Source organism: Dryas octopetala, chromosome 6 (genome assembly GCF_963921425.1).
Source record: "Dryas octopetala chromosome 6, drDryOcto1.1, whole genome shotgun sequence".
Taxonomy (NCBI): Eukaryota; Viridiplantae; Streptophyta; class Magnoliopsida; order Rosales; family Rosaceae; genus Dryas; species Dryas octopetala.
Genome location: NC_141371.1, coordinates 21,614,080 through 21,629,347, shown reverse-complemented (window position 1 = coordinate 21,629,347; position 15,268 = coordinate 21,614,080).

The window sequence follows — 15,268 nt, the reverse complement described above, 5'->3', positions numbered from 1 at the left end:
ACATTGTTTTCCATCTAGAACAAGTCTTGAATGCTAGCATTGACCTCCATATTTCCCAAATATGTTTATTTTCTTGCACAAAATTTGCAATCTTCATTTTCCATATCTATTAGAGTGTTGACTTTGGTGGTTAATTCTTTTCAATTGTGTTTGTTGTTTTGTCAAACTTTTTTTTTTTTGTCAAAAATAAAATTCCTGAAGCACATCTAACTCATAGATTTATTCCTTGTGTGTCATTGCTTCCAACTCTTCCAGGATTCCTCTATCTCTTTTCGTCAAATTCCATGACTGCTTTATGTCCCAGTTCTGTTCAGTACGAACTTTGTCCATTTTGACTGGTCTGCAGTCGTCACATACAGTCATTTTAACACGACCATTCAGCTCTTTGGGTTACTGTTCATTGAAGGGCATTTCAATCTTTTTTGCATGCCTATTTTCTTCTCTAGCTGCCCCTCATATTATATGTCTATATTCTGCAAGCCCGGTACAGAGACGCTGCTACTGCTGCTGCCGGTTATCAGTCCTAGGGGGAGTTCGAATTTAGGGGGAGTTAGTCTTTTGTGGAAGTTACTTTTTAAGCATGTATTTTTCTCTTGAATATTTCTCCAACTTTCTGTGCTCTTTAACTTCACTCCTATTTTTTATGTATGTCCTTTTGTCTTTCCATGACAAAAAGGGGGAGAATGTATTTGTTTACTCTACATTGCTTGCTGTGTTGGTTGCTGTACTATCATATTTTGTATTGTGCAAATACTTCTTCTTGCAGGTACACTATAACATAGTGTTGGGCTGAGTGTTGAGAGTCTTGTGAGGTGAATGGGTTGATGTTTTGTCAAGGAAAGCCAAAGGGGGAGATTGTTAGTTTCTAGGATTTGTTATATTGGCTATTTTCTTTGTCAAAACCATTGTATTTATTTTTATTTAATCACTCACAAGCTCTAGGCTAGATTAAGGACAAGTTCAGCTGTATTGAAGAAGTCAAGAATGAACAAGACTCAAGGTATACTGCACTTCATTCAATTTATGAAAATATCATTTTTGTGTCCATTTGACTAGTCATAAAGAACAATGTTTTTCACGTACAGTGGTTGATACAGTGACAGACACTGCAGTGGGGCCATTTCGGGTTTTACTTATTAAAGCCCATTTCATTGAAAGCCCATTCTCTGTTTTTTACTAAACATACATGTGCATTGCACATGACTTGGTTCCCCCACTGTATCAATCAGATCTGATTGCATCTTAGTCATTCACGCCACACACTTACACACACATCAGCACTATTCATCATCTTCTTCATTTCTGATTTTTGCAAAATAAAGCAATATTGGTTTTTACAGCTCCTCATTCCTATCCTTAGTAATACTAGGATACCCCTCTAGGAAAAAGTAATATGCCCCTTATTCGTCTCTTATGGACAGCCATTGATTGGCTTCCACGTGGCTCGGGCAAACACGGAAATGGTGTGTGTGTGTGTACGGGTATATGATGTATTCCGTTCAAACTTTTCAGTGTGTGTCTATGAGCATTTTCAGTGGGTATTTTCGTGGTTTTATGCCTGGGTATTTTTCAGGGTGAGTGCTCATTTTTATCAAGTCAGAAAATGTTCATTTAATTCTTAAAAATCAAAATGATTTTCTGAACTTGTTTGTTTCATCTAAAATTCTAAATGGGTTTGAGTGTTTAAATCTTTTTATATCTTTTTCAAACACATTCATTTTAGATTTTAGTTGAAGGATTCAGTATCAACCGTTTCATGCCTCTAGCTTGAGAAGGTTGATCTTCTTTTTAAGAATCCAACATTGGCATATCATGTTCATACATTGATGAATCTACTGGGCTTGGTGTGAATTGGTGCCATGGGTTGATGAGCTTAGAGTTGGAGCTGCCTTCTTCATGAATGACTGATTGCCTTGCTTATGGAAGTTGCACAAAGGGGTAAGAAAGCTGCCACTTAGTCTAGGACTTAGTGATTGAGCTTGTGTGCTGTGTGCTCCCTTTGTATTGAACTTCTTCTTTAGTGGATTGCTTGGTCAGCTGGAAAGACCCCCAGTTTTTAACCGTTAGTGGTTTTCTGGGTGAACAATTGTGTGGCTTGTTTGTGATCTGTTTTCCTATGTGTTGCTGATTATTGATTCTAAAATATCTTCACAAGATCACACACTTCACTTTAGCATGTTAACTTAGACCATGAATGTTAAATGAAAGTTTGTTAAATCTGTCCACACACCACTTTAGTTGTTGATAGCACTGGGATGCCTACATTGATGGATCCTTTGAGTGCATAGGGTGTCACTAAATTCTCTGGTGTGTTCTGACTTGTGGTATTTACTGAAGTTGATTTGATTTTACAAGTAAATCTGGAGGTTCAGATTTTAGTTACTGCATCGTCAGAGTTGTGTCTGTTTGACTAGTTCATGAATGATCATATAAAATTAAAATTGGGGTCCGATCACTGAAAGTGAATTTAATCAAGTTAATTAAGTGAATAGATCACCTAAATTAAACTTTCAACGAGGTTTACACCATTTGTCTTCTAGACACAGATAAAACATTTCCCGTGAAGGCGTATTACTCGAAAGACCTTTCAGTCTTGATGGAAAATAAATTTCCTTCACAAATAAATTCTAGAAAAACTCTAGAATTTTCGTAAAGTCTCAGGAAAATTCTCAAAATATTTTTGGGAATTCCCGAGCTTCACAGTAGCTATAGTCCAGAGAGAAAGAAAGGGGTCACGCCCGCTTGATGACAAAAAAAGGATAATTGAAATATTAACGTCAGTTTTGTAAAAAGAAAAAGTAAACCCAAAAACTTGTTGATGTGGCTTGTGGCTTTATTGAGCCATTGGATTATGTTAATGGCTAAGATAGAATAAAATGCAACTAAATGCATAGTAGTTAAATGCGGAAACCGAATCCCTTTATAATCTATTTTGATTCCTTCCTTTTTTGAGATAATTTAAAACGTTATTTCCTTATTCTAGGATCTTTTATCTTTGCCTTGAATTATTGGGTTTAGACATTACTTCGGTAATTTTTAAATTGTTTGAAAATTGTAGTAACATACCATTTTTTGTGGTTTCTTTCTTTCTAAGAATCATACAAATGGTTGTTGATACTTGAAATAAATTTGAATCAAAATTTCCAAAATCACAATGCAAGAAACAAGGCCTTCAATAACTTTCGAGCTGAGCATAAGAAATTATACCAAACTCACCCTCGTGCCACAACTAAGTCTGGTCCAACCTAGAATGGTCATGCCAAGCCCAAAATGGGTGAGCTCATGCTTGTGCCAAGGGAATCCTCAGCTTGAAGGAGACATGCCAAGCTCATGCCATCACGCAGATAAATCTAAATCCGAGCACCTCATGCCCAAAATACCAAACTAGGATCCTAGGCCAAATTAGTCTTAGACAAGTAACATTTTGTGCCTTAGGCCAGACCAAATGTGAATTACATACTCTAACCCCATGCCCAGACTCTCCTTTCTACGGCCATACATTTTATGAGTAAACACTTTTATGGTTACTCGGGAGGTGTGCCAAGCATATTCTTTCAAGCCCATGCTTCCATGCCCAAGCATTCTCCCTTCTTGTTAATATTAATATTATTTTTGTAGCTACAAGTGCATGCCATCCAAGCACAAGCCTTAGACATGCCCAATCATGGCTACCATGAAATCAATTTGATTATGTGATCATGCCAAGTCATGCAGGCCAACGCAGGTGGACCCAAGCCACAAGGGCCAAATGGGGCTTACAAGTGGGTTGTGGTGTTGAAGGATACAAAGCCTTACAAGGCCCATTGATAGCTCAAATGCTGATTGTCTTAGGCCACTTGGGAGCCCAAAGATCTAAGCCCATTATTCTGAGTTCCCATACTAGTTAGCAGCATATGTGTATTATCTTGACATTTCCTATTGGCTTGGCAGGAATCCACTCACACACTGATGATACATTCTGCGCTCCTTAAGTCTAAGAACCCCTCTGTCCTAAGGCTAGTCAAACAACGTAAACTTGTACCATGAGCCCTTATATCCATTTAGCTTAGAAGAAAAAGGTAGCCAAAGCCCAAGCAAGGCATTTGCTATAAAAAAAAATGTTTTGGGAAGACTACCCATCCGTTGAAGACGAGTAAGACATATGTTATCTCCTAGGACAATGACCTATCTGTAGCAGGCCATTTCACCTTCTCATCCTAATAGGAAAAATAATACCCAGGAATAAAGAAAAACTTTTGCTAAATGGGGATGACCATGAGAAGAGGACATGTTCATCCAAAACATGTGAGAAAAAAATGCTACATGTCCTCTCTGCACTATCTTTCACCTTATTAGCTCAGTAGAAGAGGTAGGCCTAAAAGCATAAGCAACACCTTTGCTCGAGAAGGGAACTTGAAAGGATCTCTCTTTGGACGAACCCCCAAAACATTTGACCTTTCTTTGTCCAAGAAGCTCTATAAATTGTAGTCTCCATGGCCAAGGAAGGATAAGGGAAGCAAGACCAAGTGTACCTTATTACTTACCCCTTTACTCTTCATAAGTCCCCAAGCTATCACTACTTGTAACTCTTCACCAACCATAACTCTCCTGGCCAAGTCGTCGAGAATGTCGAGCATGCTCACTTTGCTAAACTTGTGAGACTTTAACTCTCACACTTCAAGCCCACTTGCCAAACCCGATTCGTTTTGCAAAATTGAATCTTCCTCAATCTCATTCATTAAGCCTCGAGAAACACTTGGAGCCCTGGGAGCACAATTGAGTTTTCCCTAGAGTTTACGCTCTTCGGAACACTCTGGGCCTTGTCTCTCTAATTAAGAAGTGAGCCAGACTAATCTCTCCAAGCCCGTACCAGTCCTAAAAAAAAAAGGCCCCAACATAAATTGGTGACACCACTGGAGACTAGGATGTGATTCCCATTATGGCCAGAATGACGAACCTCCAAAATTCCCTATCCACAGCCAAGCCAAACGACCAAAATGAAGAACCTCCAAAATTCCCTATCCACAGCCAAGCCAAACGGCCAAAATGATGAACCTCCTCGTGAAAAGGTGTCACGCCCCGAAACCCAGGTACGTAACAGAGGCACCTATCTTGAGAATACCTGAGACTACAACAACCAATCCCCCGGTGTTATAATCCCAAATATTCACAAAATAGGTTAAGCCTTTTGGTTTAGTAAAAATGGGTTGGATCAGAGTGCTTGAGTTTGCAGCGGAAAGTTTATTCAGAAATAATTAAGTCATAATTAAACCAACCCTCGAAGCTACTATTGTTTAGAGTAACTTCAAAGAAACTGTTTATATAGACTCGATAATTCAAAAGTAGACAACCCAAGGACTCAGTGTATATACAAGATATGACCAAGGGTATATAAAGATAGTAAAAGGACACCAAAGACCTGCCCAAGGAAAATATACTGACTAAACAGGAACACAGGAGTTGACAAGCTCGAGACCGCACCACCACCCCCTCAATCGAGGCCGTCAAAGTCCACACGTGCAGCACCTGAGAGGGAGAAAAACAACAATGTAGGGGTGAGCATCACATACGTTCATTGCTCCCCCTTAGGGAACTCCCTGCTAGGTTTGAAAAATAGTTTGGGATAATTTAAAATCAAATGCACAACACAAACCAGTTGTCAAGCTTTGTAAAACGAGTAGCATGCTCACACAATTTTCAAAATACAGTTTTCCGGGCCCAAGTTCAGAATCATACCTGTTGACCAGCCGTTAGGGCTAACTACCCTCTCACAAAAACATAACAAAGTCCTGCAGTCATTTGACTGGGACAGGGTAGCGAAAGTGGCCATTTCATGGTTATACCGCCTAGACTGGCCTCCCAAGAAGGACAATCGACCAGTCCGTCCGTACAACCCCTCATGAGGTTTTGGGGATCGAAACCCAGGGTCTACCGTAAGGGACCTTTCACTCTCAAGTCAAACACAATAACAATCTCACGAGAATATGCATAACAGTCATCATTCTCATCATCATAAAACCAAGCAGATATGCCAATCAAAAAACATGCATCTTTATCACACAGTATTTATTATATAGTACATGCAGGAAATCCACTAGTCAGAGTGTGTTGTCCCCCTACCTAGCGTCCAAAGCTTTTGCCTGTTTTCGAGTACAAATCACAATTTGCCACGTCGCAACGATCTCCTTTAGGTAACTGGAGTTCCTAGTTTGACAACAACTGGTGTTAAAAACGGTCTTCACGTAAATTGATGACCTTGTCTGTTAAGACCAGGTATAATTCAGAGGTTTGGCACTAGCGTAACTGCTAGGCTTCTCTGAATTCTTAATCCGATATGACCTTGCACCCCGAGGCAAACAGTCATGTCAGACCGTGTGGTTTCTATATCTATTTTAATTTATTGTCGAGGAGGTTGATCAGATATGAACCTATAACGTGACCAGGTCAGTGCATGGGGAAACTGAGGGAGCTCTGGCTCAGTACCCAACGCCTGTATGCTCATGGACTGACCTCAGTCATCACGTTATTTGGTTACCACTGATATGGCCTCAATATTTATTAAGTTCATTTGATAACAACAGTTAAACAGCGTTCCGTCTATAACCACAACTTAAATAACTGCAGATTAAATAAGCTGGGTTAAGGGTATACCTGTTGAAGACTTCCCACGGGCAGAGTCTCGGTACTACTAGACTTGCTAAGTAATAAGATTAAAATAGCCTAATTAACAAGAGATTAATTTAACAAAATTTTAGCAGAAATTCGACAGGGATCAAAAAATTACCTATGGAGCTCATAAATGATTTTTTTAAAACTTCACCAAAACATAGCCTTCACACTACTAGAATTGAAGAGCTCGTCGCCACGATCGCGTAGGTGAAATCGGATCGTTGATCGGAGCTCCAGAACTCAAGATAAACTCAAAACAAGATTGAAGAAAAGAGAGAAAGGAGGAGAGAGGAGAGAGAAGCTCTCTCTTGGGAAGCGTGCGGCTGAATTGTGAGGAATCAGCTGGGGGGTGCGCTGCTATTTATAGGGAGAGTGAGTGAGTCAACTCGGTTGACTCATCCGAGTTGACTGGGTTGACTCAAGTCAACCGTCACAAAATGGGCCAATGAGGAAGTGACACGTGGCATGTGCACTAACACTTGGCTGCACATGCAGCCATCAGATCTTGCTGCCATGTAGCGATGGACGCTCCAGATCGTGCCACGTGGCGCGATCTGGTGATTTCCCATTTTATTTTCTTTTTCCTATATTCCCCAACTTCAAAAATTAATTAAAAATAGCTCGGGACTCAGAAAAATACCCCGAAAAATACTACGGACTCGTATTGACTAGTACTAATTAACTATGAGGTCAAATTACCAATTTGCCCTTTAGAAAAATTCGAAAATTTCAAGCTCCACAAACTAAGAAAATTTAAGAAATTTATAAAATAATCTCCCGGACTCAGAATAATACGAGACTTGCACCGTTGGGTTCGTGAGTAAAAGTACTACCTTTTAAAGTTCTAACTTGGGTCAAAACCCTAGTCAAAATTGGTCAAACAATTTAAAGCTCAAGGTGAAAAAAAATTAGATTTTCTAACAAATAAATTCTATAAAACCTTTTTGAAAATACGGAAAAATCACAAAATAAATTTGAAAATTTCCGGGTCTCACAAAAGGTCCCTTATGAAAACTCCATAACTAAAGGATCCACGCACAAAGAACGTTCTTTTGTCACCCAAGAGGATGTCCTTGCCATGCTGGACAAAGAGCTCTACAGGACTTCCGAAGATTGGAAGTACATTCATCAACTACCTTACCCATAAGCTTGCTTCAACTTCCATACCCACAGAACTATGAAACGCCTACTTTTGTCCTTTTTGATGGGAGGAAAGGTAGTCCAAAGGAACACATAAGCTGCTTTATTGGTACACTATCCTAGCACCAAGCTGCATTTGGATATGGGAAGAAATGGCAGGAAAGCTTTGCAGCAAGTACTTTCAGCATGAGTGGTCACCACAACCCAGCTTAACAATACCTGTGAAAGATCCAAAGAACATCCTATGGATTTTGTCTGTCGCTTCTAGGATCTGGCCCTTGATTGTTATGACGAGAAGGATGCTCCAAAATTGCCCTTCCAAACAGGCCTATAGCCTATCGAATATGACGGGGTTGCGAGGCCTAACTACGCTTTGTGGAAAGGAACTTGAAGGGTCCCCCACGACACAAAAACCATGTGCCCTTCAAAAGACCATGCTTGCACCAAAATGTATGCAAGACGGTTCCAGCGTTTTCACGGAGAAACTAGAAGAAATTGATCTCAGCAAAGACTCGTCTGCTCCCAAACCAATTTCTATAAGTGTGCTTTTGGGGTTTCATCTGAAGGTGCCGATAGTACAACCTGAAGATGAATAAAAAAAAGTGCTCTTTCAAGGTTGCATCTGAGAAGTTTATGGGGTTTTTGATCCATCAGCGAGGAATTGACATTGATCTTGACAAAGCCTAAGCCATAACCACACTCCCACCGTCGACAAGCCCTAAAGAGTTGAAAAGTCTCTTAGGAAGACTTTCATACATACGACGTTTCATCCTTGGACTGGCTACTCTCACTAGAATGTCATGATGGTCAAAAAGTCCAATAGAAAATGGAGAATATGTGTAGACTTCACTGACCTGAACCAAGCATGCCTGAAAGATAGTTTTCCCTTACCTTACATCGACCAGTTAGTAGATGCGACAACGGGGCATGAAGCAATGAGTTTTATGGATGCATTCTCGGGGTACAATCAGATTCGAATGTATCAACCTGATAAAGAAAAGACAACCTTTTTCACTAATGAAAGGCTATGTTGCTATACCACCATGCCTTTTGTTTTGAAGAATGCAAGAACAACCTACCAGCGTTTGGTGAATAAGATTTTCAAAGAACAAATTAGAGACACTATGGAAGTGTATGTAGATGACATGCTGACCACGTCTTTGCAAGCCTTGAATCATACAAAGCACTTGTCAAAGACATTCGAGGTACTCCGGAAATATCAAATGAAGTTAAATCTTGATAAATGTACTTTTGGAGTGACCTCAGGGAAGTTTCTGGGATACATGGTAACTAAAAGGGGAATAGAGGCAAATCTTGACAAGATCAAAGCTATTTTGGACCTACATTTCCCCAAGAATAGTTAAAGAAGTGCAGGTTTTGACTTGAAAACTCGTGTCCTTGAGCCGGTTTGTCTCGAAGGCAACTGATCGATAAGTGCCTTCCATTCTTTAAAGCAATCAAGAAGTTCAAACAATTCGAATGGACGCCAGAATGTGAAGAAGCCTTTAAAGAATTGAAAGAATACTTTCATAACTTACGTGTCATGACAAAGCCTAAGCCATATAAAACCTTACACCACTATTTAGCCGCCTCAAACTCAACTGTAAGTTCAAGCAAGGAGAAAAGGTTCAACAACCAATAGACTTTGTTAGTAAGGCTCTACTAGGCGCAGAGGCGAAGTATGAACCAATTGAAAAACTTGCATTGGCTTTAGTGGTTTCATCGAGGAGGTTAAGACCTTATTTCAAGCTCATAGCATCAAGGTACTGGCAGATCAACCGCTTCGACAAATCCTTCATAAAACAGAGACTTCGGGACAATTGATGAAATGGTCCATCAAACTTAGTCAATTCAATATCAATTATGTCTCGAGGGCCTCCATTAAAGGACATGTAGTGGTAGACTTTATCGCGGAGTTCACCACTTTAGAGGAAACGGAGAAGGTCCTGGATGAACCTTGGATTATGAATGTGGATGATTCATCAAATTCAATTGGAGGTGGGACGGGGCTGCTGTTAACCTCGCCAAAAGGAATTCAACATCCCTATGCTCTGTAATATAATTTCAATGCAACTAACAATGTTTCAGAATATGAAGTTTTGATTGCAGGATTGCGAATGACAAGAACAATGGGGATTCAAAAGATCAGGGTTTATAATGATTCCCAATTGGTGGTAAACCAAGTAAACTCGGAATATGAGGCCAAAGAGCCTAATATGATTGAATACCTCAAAGAAGTCAAAAAATTGACATGAGAGTTTGATCAAATTCAGATAGAACAAGTTTCAAGGGCCCACGACTCTTTGGTAGATGCCATGGCAAGACTTGCGTTGTAATATCCCAAAAATTCAAATTTTCTTTTATAATTTACCTTGTTTTTAGAAAGTTTTAAGTTTAGGAAATTAGGAAGTGATTGTTTTTTAAAATATTTATTTTAATTTTTTTAAGGCTTATTTGCGTCAATGCTCCCTGAAAGTAACTTCGATTTTTAACTTGCCCCCTGAAACTTTATTCCTCCCACTTTGCCCCCCAAACTTTACAAAATATCATATTTCGTTAAGTCTGTCTATGAGTCCGTCAAAAAAGCCTACGTGGCGCTTATGTGGAAGGGGCAATAAACTGCCACGTCAGCTTATTTGACGGAGCTTGTAACGGACTTGACGAAATATGATATTTTGTAAAGTTCGGGAGCTAAAATGGGAGGAATAAAGTTTCAAGGGGCAAATTGAAAACCAAAGTTACTTTCATAGGGCATTGGCGTGAATAAGCCTTTTTTAATAATAGGCTTTTGATTTTTTTATTTTTAAATAATAGGCTTTTGATTTTAATTTTGGTCTCATTGGAAAGGTCTTGTGTTCACGAGCGTGTAGACGCAAACCGTGCGTGAATCGGAGTTACGGTTGGAAAGTTATGGATGTTTTAAGATGAGGGGCATTTTGGTAATCTCAATTGAAGGGTTTTAAAAACCCAAAATCCATAAACTTCTTGGAATTCTCTCTCCTGCCCTGACACACACCCCCCAGTCTCTCTCTCCTCTCTCCTCTGTTGTGAGGTTTCTCCAGCGAGTGAGTAACCATCCGGTGGCCAACGACGATAAGCCCACCATTGATCTCTTCCTATCTCTTTCTTCTTCCTTCCCCAGCCATTAGATCACTTAGAAATTGGTAGAAAACCTAAACCCAGCTCGAAAACCCAATATGAGATCGACGACGACTTTTCTTCTCCGATGACGTCGCGATCACCTATCACCACCAACAACTTCCTCTCGACGAGCTAAGCACGCTAGTAGCCTCCGATTGCCCATCCACCCAGCCACCATTGATCCCGCCGATTCTGGTTGTAGATTGAGCTAGTTTTGGTCTTGTCCTTTTTCCCTCAAAATGTTCTCTCTCTTGGTGTGCTCGACTGAAGTCGATGGGGTCCAGAATTGAAAACCCCAATCCAACCGCCGCTGCCATAGCTCTTGCCACATTTGGCCACGGGTTTGTGTGAGTGTTACTCATATTTTTATGCTTCTGATGCTTGTTAGGTTAATTTGTGCATTTGGTTGTGAACGTTGAAATTCCAAGATGAGTACTAACTGCCACCATGAGCTCTGCCGCGTGTGGTAGCGTTGGTGGTCTTAGTTCTCCTTCTATTGGTTTTGCTTCCCTTTTTTATTATTGGGTCTATTTGTATGAATTGTTGTGAAATTTTTGAAAAACTGAGTTATCTAGAATCTACAGTCACCGTGAGCTCTACCGTGTGTACGTGGCAGCGCGGGTGCTTCGATGACCACCATTTCGGGTGTTTTTAATAGTAGAAAACGAAGAATGGACCTTCTATGACCTTAATTTCCACAATCATCGAGGCAAAGGAGGATGCTGATAGTAGAAATTAACTATTTCACCAAATAGATCGAGGCATAAGCAGTGGTTAAAACAATAGAAGAATATATCGAGAGTTTTGTGATTCAGCACATTTTGTGGGACCCAGTTTGACAATCATAAATTCAGAGAATGTTGTGGTTAGTTTGGGATCAAGAACCATTTTTCTTCTCCAGCACATTTTTCTTTGGGCATACAGAACAATTGAAAGACTCCCACTAGAGAATCCCCGTTTACTTTGGCCTATGGGACAAAAGCAGTTATACGCTAGAAATAGGCTCGCAGAGCTTAAGGATTCAACTGTTTGACCCTCAACATAATAATGAAGCACTTCTAATAAACCTCTATCTATAAGAGAAACTCAGGGAGGAGTCTCAACTTCAACAAGCAGTTTACAAACAAAATATGATTAAGTATCACTTTAAGAAAGTTAAACCCAGAAGTTTCAAGATTGGGTACCTAGTTTTAAAGGAAGTCATGCCCGACAAAAAAAATTCAACATAAGGGAAATTACGACCAACATGGGAAGGGACATATAGAGTTATTAACATGAGGAGGTCAGGTACTTATTGGTTGCAGGATTTGAACGGAAATGAAGTGCCTAGGTCATGGAATGTGGCGCACTTGAAGAACTTCTACCAATAGAAAACTTCATTTAATGTGCAATCCAATTGTTTGAATTCATAAATAGTTAAATAAAGTATCTTTTCATTTCATAAATAAAAGAGCCGAAGCTCATTACAATTTCTAAGATAAAAAAATATATATAATAAACTAATACATAATAAGTAAACATAAGATTAGAGGGCACTTTTCCTGGGGCCATACATCTAATTCATTCAACAAAAAGGGAGGTGGCAATTTCCCCTATTGTTGTTTGGGTTGTTCGAGGCTACCTTGGAGGCAGGACCGTGAGGCTCAGAAGCTTCCCAGGAGTTGATATCATCCTAGATAGCAGCATGTTCAGGGGCCACAGCCCTGACATAGCTCCTGAAGCGCTCGAAGCCCTTCTCGAAGCACTCATCCTTCTCCACCATGGTCATGTGACGTTGGCTGGAGAGAGCCACGTCCAGGTCATCCTTTAGCAAGTTGAACCGAGCGCAAAAAACTCTGAACTTAATTCTCCAAGTCATGCAATGACTGCGAAGATGGGTGGTGGTATGGCGAGCCTCATAAAGTGTCCTCTTGGTGTCCACAAGGTCGTTCTGCAACCGGTTCACCATATCGGTCCAGTTTCTTGAACACTGCAGAAATGATTCAAGTGTGGCTGCATTTTCAGCAACCAATACTCCCAGGAAGTCTTCTTCGTCAAAGTAGGAGTCTCCAGACCTCCAGGTTGGTGGTCGAGCTTCAGGTCGAGGGGGTATGTTGGCAGCAGGAATGGAAGAAAGAGAGGGAATAACAATCGTATGAGGGATACCATTGGAGGAATTAGCCATTTCTTTCAGTCTATCTTTTGAGAAAAAAGGGTAAAGGATCGCAGGATTTGAATGGGTTAAATGAGTTGTTTAAATAGTCCTATTTATAACAAAAAAAATACTCATTCATTGAAAACTAAAAGGGCACATTAAGTAAAGCCCACCATTTTTCTTGCTGAACTTGAAAATGTGGGAAAGCATTACAATTTTTGTGGAAGCCACCTTTTTTAAAATCTGGCGGTTGGAATAAAGGTGGTGTGTCAAGGTGCGTTGAGGGAGACGAAGAGTCTCTTCAACATATTTACATTATGAATCCTTAAATGGATTTACTAAAATGGGTAAAAGAAAGTCAAGTTAGAGATAAACCATTTGGGCCAGATTTAAGAAGTAATAATTCTTAAATTCAACGAGTCTAAAGGTGCGCGTTAACCCACTTTGATGGGGACCAAGGTGAATTATGTTTTAATTATTAGAACATAAAAATATGGATGCAAAAAAATTGTGTACAAAAGACATTTCTTTTAAAACTCAAAAGGATTTTGTTACAAAATAAATGAAATTCAATTCCATTACAAAAGTTCATTGCAGAAGCAAAACCACTGGGGGTCCACATCATCCTTGTCAGAAGAAATCTCATCCAACCCTAGAGGCTCGGGAAATTTTTCCTTGGTCTTCTCTTTGCAATCAGCAAATCCCTCAAAAAGCAAGTGTTGATCAAAACAGCAAACTCCGGGGTCTCTTCTTCATAAGAGTTGGCCAACCTTACCTTCAGGTTAGCAATTTTCTCCTGAGACTTGAGTAAGGTAGTCTCCTTCTCTTCGATGCAGGTGTTGAATTTTGAGAGCTGGGAAACACTTTGGTCCAGTTCGAATTTTAGCTCGGCATTCTGAGAAACGCTCTCAGCAAGGCTTCTCTCTGTGTTTTCCAAGGATATTTGCTTTCTCGATCTCTAAGAGCAATTTAGAGCTTGACAGCTCGGTGTTACACTTCTCCAAAGAATAATTCATGGCAGATAAGTCTTCTTGCAGGCTTCGGATGAAGCCTCGAAGTTGCTCATTTTCAACAACAAGAACTTCTTGAACTTGTTGCAGTTCAGCTTTTGAGGCTTGAAGAGCACAATCAACATTCTCCTTGGTCTTGGAAACATATGAATCCTTAGATGCCCTTCCCAATAAAGACTAAAGAAAACAAAGATCTTATCAGTTTCGCTTAAAAATTTAATCATACTCAGAGTAAAAGAAAATGAAGATGTATGCTGACCTTGGTTAAAGCTGTGATTCCGATGACACAAGTCTCCTCAATTGATAGGTCTTTGGCTGGTTTCTCCAGTGAAGGCATTGCATCACCTGACCATAAAATTTTTGATGTAAAGCAGACTTAAGATCCACAGGAAATTCAAGAATTTCTCAAGCTTGGTATTCTTTGGGACAGAAGGTCGAGAGGATGAGGGTCTAGATGGCTCAGGAGCTTCACTTTCTGGTACATTCGGCTGTTAGTTTGCTCTTCTTAAGAAGATTGTTCAATCTCTTCCAGGGGATTTGGAGAGAAGGATCTGCATTTAGCTCTTTCTTCCTTTTCATTGCCATTGAAACTGGAACAATGACTTTCTTCCTAATTCTTAAGGAGGAAGGTGCTCCAGTCCCTTTCTCTTCAATCTTTTATTCTCCTGAAGGATCGATTATTATGACCTCAGATGGAAGAGCCTGGTTCAAAGGTACTACATACTGGTCTTTTGCAGGGGAGTTGAATGCTCCATCATCCACTTCGACATTTTTGTCGACCCCATAGTTAGGCCTAGTGCGACTAACAACAGTTGAAGGGTCGTCTCGAACAATTACGCTCTCCTTCAAGCTTAAAAGCCAAGCGATTTTTGTTGTTTAAGCCTTAGTCAGAATGGGGCAGGCTCTTTTAGACTTCAGAATCCCTTCGAAGTTCCACTTTCGTGATATTGGGAAATCTTTAGGTTCCCCTCTTCTAAATTCTCACTCATTGTTAACGTGAACAAAATATTTTTTCCAATCGTGATTCAAGGAAGGATTTCGATAATTATCGATCAACCCTTCCTTGGACTTAGGTACCCAAAGTTTCCCGCTACTTTCTCTGTTGGGACTAGATTGTAACAATACATAATGTCCCTGAGGGTAACTTCGGGGTCATCCCTATGGTCAAAGCTCCTTGTGCGACAAATATTCCAAC